An 11,272-nucleotide genomic window follows, 5' to 3' on the forward strand; every position below is an offset into this window, starting at 1 on the left:
GCCTACAGCCAGAGTCAAAAGCCAGACACAAATAACTAGCCTGTAGCTCTGAACCCAGGATCAATGGGTTCCCATGGAGCCTCAGGAGAGGGTCTGTGTTGCTCTCTCTGTGAAAATGAGGCTCATGCACACGTAAGCCTGAAAAGAATGGAAAGGAGAGTGGGTTGTAAAGCTACAGGCAAGAGCTGCACTGTAGTTAGAAATCTCCCAGAGGATTCCCAGGCATGTGTTGCTCTAGCCCAAACAAAGAGGTTTAACTTGCTCTTTATAGAATGGCCAGGAAATTGTTGTCCAAACAGCTTAAAGGCACATCCAGTTACACATGGCCTGCTACACAAAATCTAATCAGGGACAGTATGCTACAGGAAGTCACAGCAGGAGATTATAACTCCTCTCAGGGCTTTGCAAGACAGCACACTTCAGTGGACAACACCTCAGGCCATGGATGGCTATTCAGGAGATGGCCTTTCCTTTGTGGGACAGACTCATCTCAAGACCCTCATCATTATACAAAATACATGTATGAAGATGTGAATTTGGTGTCAACATATTTTATATACAAAGATATGATAAATTGTGGTATAAAGGTGTATTAAGAATTGTAATGCAAAAAAAAAAAGAATAAGAGAGCTCATTATAATGGCATAAGGTGGTGTGAATATACTTTATATACAGAGTTACAAAAAATTGTGCTGTGAATAGATAATTATGACTGCAATGCATTCCACTATTGTCATGTATGTAAGAAATTTAAAAAAAAAGAAAGTCAGAGGCACAGAACTTTCACATTTTCTCTGCCATGTACATATAACCCCCAAATGCCCTCAATCTCTGCCTTAAATTCTGATTTGACACATTGTACAAATCAGTTCGTGGATATGTTTTACCCAATGTGCCTAGTTATGAAACTTTGATACTCAAATTGGGGTCTTTCAATATATAATTTATTATGTATTTAAGTATTTCACAAGTATTTTGAAAGCCAGATCTATACTATAGAATATATAAGATACAAAAAAGTTGGGGCTGGGGTTGTGGCTCAGTGGTAGAGTGCTCGCCTAGCATTCATGAGGTACTGGGTTCGGTCCTCAGCACCACATAAATATAAAGGTATTGTGTCCACCTAAAACCTAAAAATAAATATTAAAAAAAGATATAAAAAGTAGAATACACTGAGCTGGGGTTGTGGCTCAGAGGTAGAGTGCTCGCCTAGCATGTGTGAGGCCCTGGGTTTGATCCTCAGCACCATATTATATATATATATATATATATATATATATATATATATATATATATATATATATATATATATTCATTATGTGTGTGTGTGTGTGTGTGTGTATATATATATATATATATATATATATATATATATATATATGATGTGATATAGTGACCCCAAACTTAATCAGAAGAAAATATCATGACATTTTTCATCACTTGATCTGCCCTTAAAATCAAAGACACTTGGGAGAATTTTGCTGAAATTGTGTGTGTGTGTTGTGTGTGTGTGTATCATCCAACAATATTTTATATATTTAAGAATTGATATTTAATGCAAGCACCATTCTTTCTCTCCCACTTGCCTGACATTATGATTTATAGTATCTAGAAACCTTGAAGAGTTCTGGGTATATATCAATATTGACTTTTTAAGTTCTTTTTTTATTATGCTGTAGGATTTTCCAGGACCATGAAATCAACTCATAGCTTTATTAAGTACAACAAATTAGTACCTGTAGACTTTTTTTACATACATGTAAAAGATTTGAGCATTACTGACCTTAGAGTATTAGATAAAGATATTTAACCAAATCCACTCATTCGTTTAACAAATATACATGGAGAGTTGTCTCTTTGCTCTTGTTCTAGGAGCAATTCTAGGCACTGTGTTTAACAGCAGAAATTAATGATAAGTAAGAAAATCAAAATACAATGACAATTCCTGCCATCAGGACCTTTATCCACTCACAACTCTAGTGGGGAACACTCACAAACATGTAGACACACATAGATATGCACAAAGTCCTACAAGCATATTCATACACATAGACACACAGGTATACACAAAGAACATCATAGAATCTCTCTCTCTCTCTCTCTCTCTCTCTCATACACACACACACACAACTAAATTTATCAAAACTTTTCAAAACTTTCATCATATTTAAAAAAAATCCTTTGCTATCACGTTTCCTCAATTTGCATAATATTTAAAGAATATAACCACAATGCAAGTCCTGTTATTTTTACTACATGTGTGAATACCCCAAATCACAGCATTTCTGTTTTCATTTCAATTCTCCTCAAGTTCATTCTCCTGCCAAAGAAAAGAGCCATCCCCAAAGTAGCATATTCACTTCTTATGTGAAATATTTATCTTTTCTCCTCACACAGAATAAACAGAATTTTGCTTAAAGACTGACAAGATATATTTCCTAAACTGAATTTCTAATTAAAGGTGTAACTAAGACACATTATCTCAAAAGTTTATCTCAGGAAATTGACTTGTGTGCTGTGGCACAACACTTCCATGAAATATTGCCCCCGCATCCGCTCTTCAATGGTACCCATAGAGGTCAGGGCTTGTGGAGTGGTCACACAATCAATTATTCAAAGCATGACACAGCAAGAATGCAGAAAACCCAATACAACTACATTTCAAAATATACACAGTGACAAATAAACTGTTGTTTTAGATTGGTAGGCCCATAAAGAGCAATTTTCACAAATGACATTCTTACAAAAATATATCCCCGTAAAATTATAAGATACATAAATTTTCTATATTTAAATTAGATATTAAAGTAATGAGGAGAACCAAAATTGTCATACTAAGTTAATTACTTTCTTATTCATATCTGTGTCTAATAGTGTCATGAGAGTAGTCTAAAGATTTCATTTTTAATATAGCCTTATTATTTTTATGTTTTTATGAAATTACCTGAAATTATTTTCAAAATGTCATTTAAAATGGTTTATACATTCCATTTAGCCTTCTTAGTAGATTGTAATTTTTACCGAGAAAATATTCTCAAAATTCTAGGGCACCAGGTGAGCTCAAAGAACTTCTATGGTAAAAGTAAGAGTTTTAATGCTAAATTATTTTTGCTGAAAAATTGTTATATATCAGAACAAATTTTTCAAAAGTATTCTGTTTTTGTTTGCTATTATAGCAACTTTCTTTAATAAACTATTTTAATAAGAGAAAATTATCTAAGTGATGTATTCTATGTATGATTATTTTGAAAGCTTCAGACAATTCAGATGTTCAAAGACCTTCATAGGCCTTCTCAATATTATTCAATTCCAGCACAGAATACACAGTGATCAAAATATAAATATATTTAATTAAAAATGGAATTACCTTCTACCAGTTCTTTCCATAACTAGATCATAAAATAAAATGCAATTTCAAAATTAAATATTGTATATATTTAAACTTTCATATTTAGCTTATATAACTCATACTTTGCTTTTGTTTACAGAAAATATTTTTTTGGTAAGGTTTGATTTTTGAATTTTATTGCAATTGGCTGAAAGCTTCGAACACCAAAGTCTTTGGAGTTATTTCATGGAATACTTTGATAAAAGAATTGATTTTTATGACATTTTTTCAATTGATTGAAAATTAGGTTTCTTGTTTCCAAAAATAATAATGATAATAGTAATAATAAGAAGAAGAGGAAGAGGAGGAGGAGAAGGAGGAGGAGAAGGAGGAGGAGGAGGAAGAGGAAGAGGAAGGGGAGGAGGAAAGGAAGAAGAAAAATACCACGTAGGAAACTTAGAAAGTTTTAGTATTCCTTTATGCATATTTACACACTATTTCCTACCTGTAGGTCATATTCAACCAACTTATAATTCCTTAGTTTTTAGTGTCACTGTTTATTACTGCAATGGCCTGAAAGATTGTGCACCCTGTGTTGCTCAAGTGGCCAGCCAGCAAAGTTGTTGGGAACGAATACTTTCTCACAAGAGGCCAAACTTCTTATGTAGGGGAATATTTTGTTTTAGCTGTAAAGATTCTGCTTATCCTTCTCAAAACATGGCATTATTAATATGGCACCAGCAAATGAAGTACAAATGAGTAAGTGGTTTTTGATGCTATCATTTGGCTTTACCATATGTTAACATGATGCCTCTGTCAGTTTGCTTTGCTTTATAATAAAACACCAGAGACTGGGAGGCAAAAACATTTGACATGTTTCTAACAGTTCTGGAGCCTGAAAATTCCAAGATCAAAGTTCTTTCTGGTAGATTCAGCTCACCTTGAGGTTCCCAAAAGGTGCCTTCGTCCTGCGTACTTCATGTTGGAGAGAGGGAGTCTCTTCTTTTTATTGGCACACTTTTAAGTCACACCCTCTGGACTTCATTTACAACCTGATCACCACCCCACAAAGGACCCACAAGTGATTAGGGTTTCAAAATATGGATTTGGGGAGACACAGACATTTAGTCTATAACAAATGAGAACACTTCTCTGCATATGGATTTCAGTGGTAGATTTGGAAAGAACAAATGGGAAGTCCTTCAGCTCCATTCTGATTTATCATAATACAACTACCAATATGAAAAGTAATTACACTTGAAATATCTATCCTAAATATAATACTAAATTGTATGCTAGGGCAACAAGAATAAATAAAGATTTTATTAAGGGATCCAGAACTGTTGTAATAGCTTTTGGGCTATTACAAATAAAACTACTTATATTTTAATACATGGGGTCTGTATATGCATGAGGATTCAAGTAAGCCTGACAAATGTCTGCAAGAATGAACACAGGATCACACAACACTAAGTGGCAACTTGTGTAAAATTTCCAATATCATCTCCAGAGTTGTTGCAGTACATTTTAGGGCCACCCCCAATGAATGGAAGTTCTCATTACTCCACATCTTGACCAACAGCTGGTATTGCCAAATGTCGCCTTTTAGCCTTTCTGATACACATGTACATTTTTAATAGGTCTGTTTCTCTTGGATTAACTTGGTATTTCCTGATGGGGAATAATGATAAACATTTTAATACGGTTTTTATTTGTATTGTATGTCTTTAGTAAGGGCTCTATTCCTATATTCTGTGAATTTTCACAAGGACTGTTTGTTTCCTTATTGTTCAATTTAAATAATTGTTTGTATAATTTGAATGCAAAATTTCTAACAGGTATATTTTTCAAGTATTTTTTCCCAGTTGGTAGCTGTCTTTTCATTCTTCTAACCATGTCTTCCACAGAACAGAAGCTCTTAATTTTAACACAATATAATAAGTAAGACTTTTTTCATGAATTTAACTAGTAATGTTGTATCTTAAAAAAATAAAATAAAAATTTCACTAATTCCTAACTCAGTTAGCCTTTTTTTCTAGATTTTCTTTGAGAAATTTAACAACTTTTGCAATTTATAGTTTGGTATTTGATCCATAACATTAATAGTGTCTGTCTAGGATCTTTTTTTAACATGTAAATGTGTAATTGTTTTAGCACTGTTTATTGAAAAGATTAGGTTTTTCCCTCTATTGCATTATTTTTGCTTATTTTGTAAATATAATCAACTATTTCTGCAGGTCTACTCCTGGGCTCTCTATTCTGCTTCATTGGTTGGTTTGTCTATTCTTTGAAAATTGCCAAAGGTCTTCATCACTGTAGCTTTATAATAAATCTCAAAATCAGGTAATATGAGTTCTACAACTTTGTTCTATGTTATTGTGGTGTCTATTCTAAATCTTTCTTCTTGCCACTTAGATCTCAAAGTTGATTAGTTGATATTTTCAAAATTCTTCAGTGAGATTTGAGTATGGTTTCATTAAATTCATCCATCAGGTAGGGACAAACTGATCCCAATGTAGTTTAGTTTCCATCTTATGCATGTGGAACAACTTTCCATCTATTTAGTTCTTTGCTTTCTTATATTATATTCTGTGTTTCTTCATGTGCTTCTTGTTAGATTTATATGTATATTTTTTCATTTAATTTGGTACTCTTTAAATGGTATTGACTTTCAAAATTTTAAATTTTTATTGTTCCAAGGACTCCAAAATATTTCTCTATTTATTAATTGCAGGATATTTTGGATGATTTGTTAAGTTTTTTCATGACATTCATTTCTTCTGTGAACTGAGACAATTTCAGTTCATTCTTTCCCATCAGTGTAATCGTCATTTAATTTTCTTTTCATAAAGCACTAGCTGGGATTGGTAACTAAATGTTGCTTAAGAATAATAAGCTGTTACTTCCTTGTCTTACTCCTGATATTAAGAAGGAAACTTTCAGGTTTTTTTATTATTTAATTTAATGTTGCTATAACATCATTAAAAATGTGTCATACTCAAAAGTATGTTCTCTGATCAAAGGAAAATGAAATTGATTACTACTAATAGGAAAAGTTTCCAAATTCAAATATGCTAACATCCTTTACATGTTCCTAAATAATCAATAGTACACAGAGGATACCACAAAGAAAATTCTTTGCAATGAATGAAAACACATTATACCAGAACTTACTGAATGCAGCGAAATGAGTCCTCAGAAGGAAATTGAGACCTGTAAATAATAAAATCAAAATAATAGCTATCAAATAGTAGATTTGAAATCAACTTTTCATTTTAAGCTAGGAAAAAAAGTAAAGCAAACTAAGAATAACAACAACAAAAAAGAAGTACGATAATTAAAAAAAGGTTGGATCAGAAATAATGAAACAGTATAGAAAAACAATGGAGAAAATTTGACAAAACCAAAAGGATGCTTCTTTCAAAGACTTCAGCTGGACAGAACGAGACAACAAAGCCACAAATTTCTGTCCTATATTTGAACAAGCAAAGCTTAGGTTAGCAGTTTCTTCCTGGAGCATCTAATTCCACTTTTCAGCTAGAGTAGACCACAAACAGGACTAGACCTAAGGGAGCAAGAGGATCTGAGAAATAGAGTTCTCATTCCAAAAGAGAAAACTTAAAGGAAACACACACAAAACACTGAGGAAGTACATGAACCGTGGACCAACTGGGTTGTATTAGCCAGGAAGCACTGTGTAGTGTGTGAAGTAGGAAGGCACCTGGGTGTGGCAGCAATGTTTCCAAACTGCATTTAAGGACATCCCACTTCCCGAAGATTCCCTCTTTCTGATTGGAGCAAACAGCTGAAATGCAAATCAGGAAATGATTTGTTGGCTTGCTCACATGCTTATCCTGCATTACTGAATAAATTCAATTTTCTTCTTAAAAGTAAGCAGTACAATTCCTTTCTTTCAATTATGCAAAGAGGTAACTAACCCAATTAATCATGAGTGTTAGCTACTTAATTTTTTCTTGAGGTCAAACTGATAAAAGTCAACATTTGTCAGGGGGTGTTTATATGCCAATTATAATAAAATATTTCTAGCCCCTAATTAAGTTGTTTGTGTTGACTAAGATGGGTTTGGTCTCTAGGCTTTTCTAATAAATTAGTTGCATGTTTGAATTATGTAAAATGCAATTGTGACTGGAGCACTCAAGACTTAAACTCTCCCAATACTATAAATATTGTAATACAGTACCAAGAATTAGGTTGTTACATTTATTTAGTGTTTTTCTTCTAATGAAAACATAGATCTCATTAGTAACTTAGTGTGATTATTAGAAATTTGTGTTCAGGGTGTCATCATGCTATTTTAATTAATAGCTAATTGTTATTAAGTTATTATCTTGGGGAAATTGCATATTCTTTATTTGAATAATAATGAATTATGTTGGCCTCTCAAAATAATGGTATTCTTGGTTATTATTCCTTGCAAATTTTTATCTAGGAAACTGGTACATTTAAGCATTTGGTACCCTAATAGTAGAAGTTCCCTTTGGTTCACCCACAAGGCTCTGAATTGTGGTCTACATATATGAATATCATAGTGTATATTAAGATCATTTTGTATGCACACATGCATGCTATCATCATGCTCTGCAAACACACTGATTATGCCCTAAATGAATGGAAATAATACATAACAACTTTTTAGTACCACATGCTTCTCTTATTTTGGTTTTGTGACTTGATGAAACTATGACTCTGAACCTTAATTATATGAGTTGGGAAAATATAAAATAATAAGAATGTCACCTATCTTGTTATGCTGTTTTGAAAGCTAGATGTTATGTAAAGTATAAAACACAGTGTCTAGTCAAATCAAATGTGAAATAAATATTTGGCATTCTACTAAAGTATTATTGTTAATACTGAAATTCATACTATTGCTACTGGTATTTTTTTATTATTTCTTATGAGAAACCCTTTCAAGAGCTGCTTACAATGAAGAAACTAAGATTTTTTGAGATACAAAAAGTAACCACTGGCTCCCAGAGTCTGCTTGGGTACATTAAGAGATAGGAGATGCATCACTCTCATGCTTTCAGTGAAAGAATGTCAAGAAATAATTTCATGGCCTTAAATCCAAGAAAAGACAGGTACCTGTAGGAAGAAAGGAGACAATGTAAGGACACTGGCTTGTCTGCAAAAAATGTATCTGGACACAACAAGAGAAGTTCCAAGAAGGCACATGGAAAATTAAGGAGGCTGAGGACGCACTGGCAAGAAAGAGGAGCCCTTGGTCCTGAGAATAAAGCACCTACCATCTCTGCACCATCCATGCATTTATTTGTCTTCTTAATCAAACCAGAGAATGTCCAAAAAGTTAGAAAGGGAGTTCAGAAAGCTGCTCCTGACTACAGATTTGGGGAAACTAATGACAGTCCACTGCAGAAAAAAATACTGCAATTGAAAAACAAATATGCCTAAAATTGCATTCCCTTAGTTAAAATGGATTAATTCCTTGAAAAACACAACTATTGAAACAAATTGAGAAATAGGTCATCAAATCATCCTATATCCATTAAAGAATTTGAACTTATAGTTAAAATTCTTTCAGCAGCAACAAAAAATAATCTAGACCCAATTTTTTCCACTGGAGAATAATAAAGCAAATAAGCAAACAAACAACTTCCAGAAAGAATTTTTAGCAATTTTCCACAATCTTTTAAAGAAGACGGAAAATATGTGGAATATAGAAGACAAGAACAAAATAATCCTAGTCCCCAAACTAGTCAAAGATAAATCATTACAGAATAATATCACTCATGAATATGAACATTACTATCCTAAACCAACCATTGACAAAACCCCAGGAACATAGAAAAGGGATAGTGCCTTAGTAGGAAGTAGCATCATCCCAGAAATATAAGGTTGGCTAAATATCAGGATATCAAGTAAAACAGTTCACCATATGAAGGGAATACATAAAAATAGATCCAAGAAAATAATTTCTTGGATAAAAAGACAAACTTCTTTCATGATAAAAAAAATTCTCATCAAATTGGGAAGAAAAGGGAATCTTTTTTAATATACTAAATGCTATCTATAGAAAACATTAAACTGGCATTAAATTAAAGATGAAAGCTGAGCTTGAATTATGGTCAAGGGTGTCCTCTTACCACTACTATTCAACATGGTACTATAAGTTAGAAGTCTCTATATAAACAATGATCATCTACCTAAAAATGTCAAAAAAAAACCCTTCTAGAAATGAGTGATGAATTAAGCTATTGCAGAAAACAAGGTAATACAAGACACTATAAGAAAATCAACTCTATACTTGTTAGAAATGAATAGTTAGCACCAAAATTTTATTCATCCAAACAATAAAGTGCTTACATACAAATTTAACACAATATATTCAGAATATGAATGCATAGGTTCCATATGCTAAAATCCACAAAATAATGATGAAAAAATCAAAGATGACCTCAACAATTGGCAATACATACTATATCAATTTATTAATATAAATTTCTCCCTTTTAACCTATAGATTAAACAAAATGGCTATGAATACCAGCAAGCTGACCAATACGGATGAGCATAAAATATCAAGAAAATATCAGCAAATGGAATCCAACAGTACATCAAAAAATTCAATCTAAAGAATCAAGTGAGTTTTATCCTAGGAAAGCAGAATGACTCAGGCTATGAAAATTGATAAATTCAATGCATCACATCAATTGTATGAAAGATAAAAACCATATGATTACTTCAATAGACACATAAAATGCATTCAATAAAATTCAACATGGCTTTATGATAAAAATTAAACCACCAAAAACTAGGTACAGAAAGTATATACTTCATAATAAGGGCTCTAAATGATGAATCCACAGTCTATATCACTCTAATGGGGAAAAGCTGAAACTATTTCATCTAATATTATCAATAAAATAAGGATGTCTTCTTTATCTGCTTTTATTCAATGTATTATCAGAAGTCTTACTAAAGAGAGGAAATAAAGGACATCTGCATAGGGAAGAAGATCAGATTATACCTGTTTACTGACATTATTTTATATACAAAAAACCCTAAAAACTCTATCAAAATACTGTTAGAACTGATAAATGAATTAAGTAAAGTTTCAGTATATAAATACAAAGGCAAAACATAAAAAGCAGTAGTTTTTCTTTAGACCAATAATGAAATTGCTGAGAAGAAAATCAAGAACACAACTCCATTCACAATAGCTCCACATAAATGAATAAATTAGTTAAACATCTAGGAATAAATTTAACCAAGGAAGTTAACGAACTCTGCAATGAAAACTACCAAACATTGATAGCAATTTTAAAAGAACACTAAAAAATAGTAAGACAGTCCATGTTCATAGATGGATGAATTAATATTGTTAAAATGTCCATGCTACCCAAAGTGATCTCCAGACTCAAATGTAATTCCTATCAAAATACCAAAAACATTCTTCATAGAAACAGAGAATGAACTCCTAAACTTTGTATGGAACTACAAAAATTCCCCCAAAATCCAAAAGAACTAAGCTGGAGACATTACAATAACTCCTTCAAAACATACTGCCAAGTGATAGCAACCAAGACAGCACAGTAGTAGCAAAAACCAAAAACAAAATCAGACATTCAGAGAAATAGAACACAACTGAGGAGAATATAGGGAAAAGAAGCCCCATTTTTATAGCCAACTATAGCCAACTGATTTCTGACGAAGACAGTAAGAATATACACTGGAGAAAGGAAAGTCTCTTCAGTAAATGGTGCAGGGACAACTAGATAAGTATGCACAGAAGAAAGATATTAGACTTCTATCTCCACCATGTACAAAGAATGAACTTAAAATTAAAGAAAGACTTAACCTGTGATCCAAAACTATGCAACTATTAAAGGAAAATACAGGAGGAGAAATGCTTCAGAACATTGGTCTAGGCAAAGATATTTTGAATCTGACTCCAAAAGCACAG

The sequence above is a fragment of the Spermophilus citellus genome (assembly GCF_964194105.1).
Source record: "Spermophilus citellus genome assembly, chromosome: 6".
In the NCBI taxonomy this organism is placed as follows: Eukaryota; Metazoa; Chordata; class Mammalia; order Rodentia; family Sciuridae; genus Spermophilus; species Spermophilus citellus.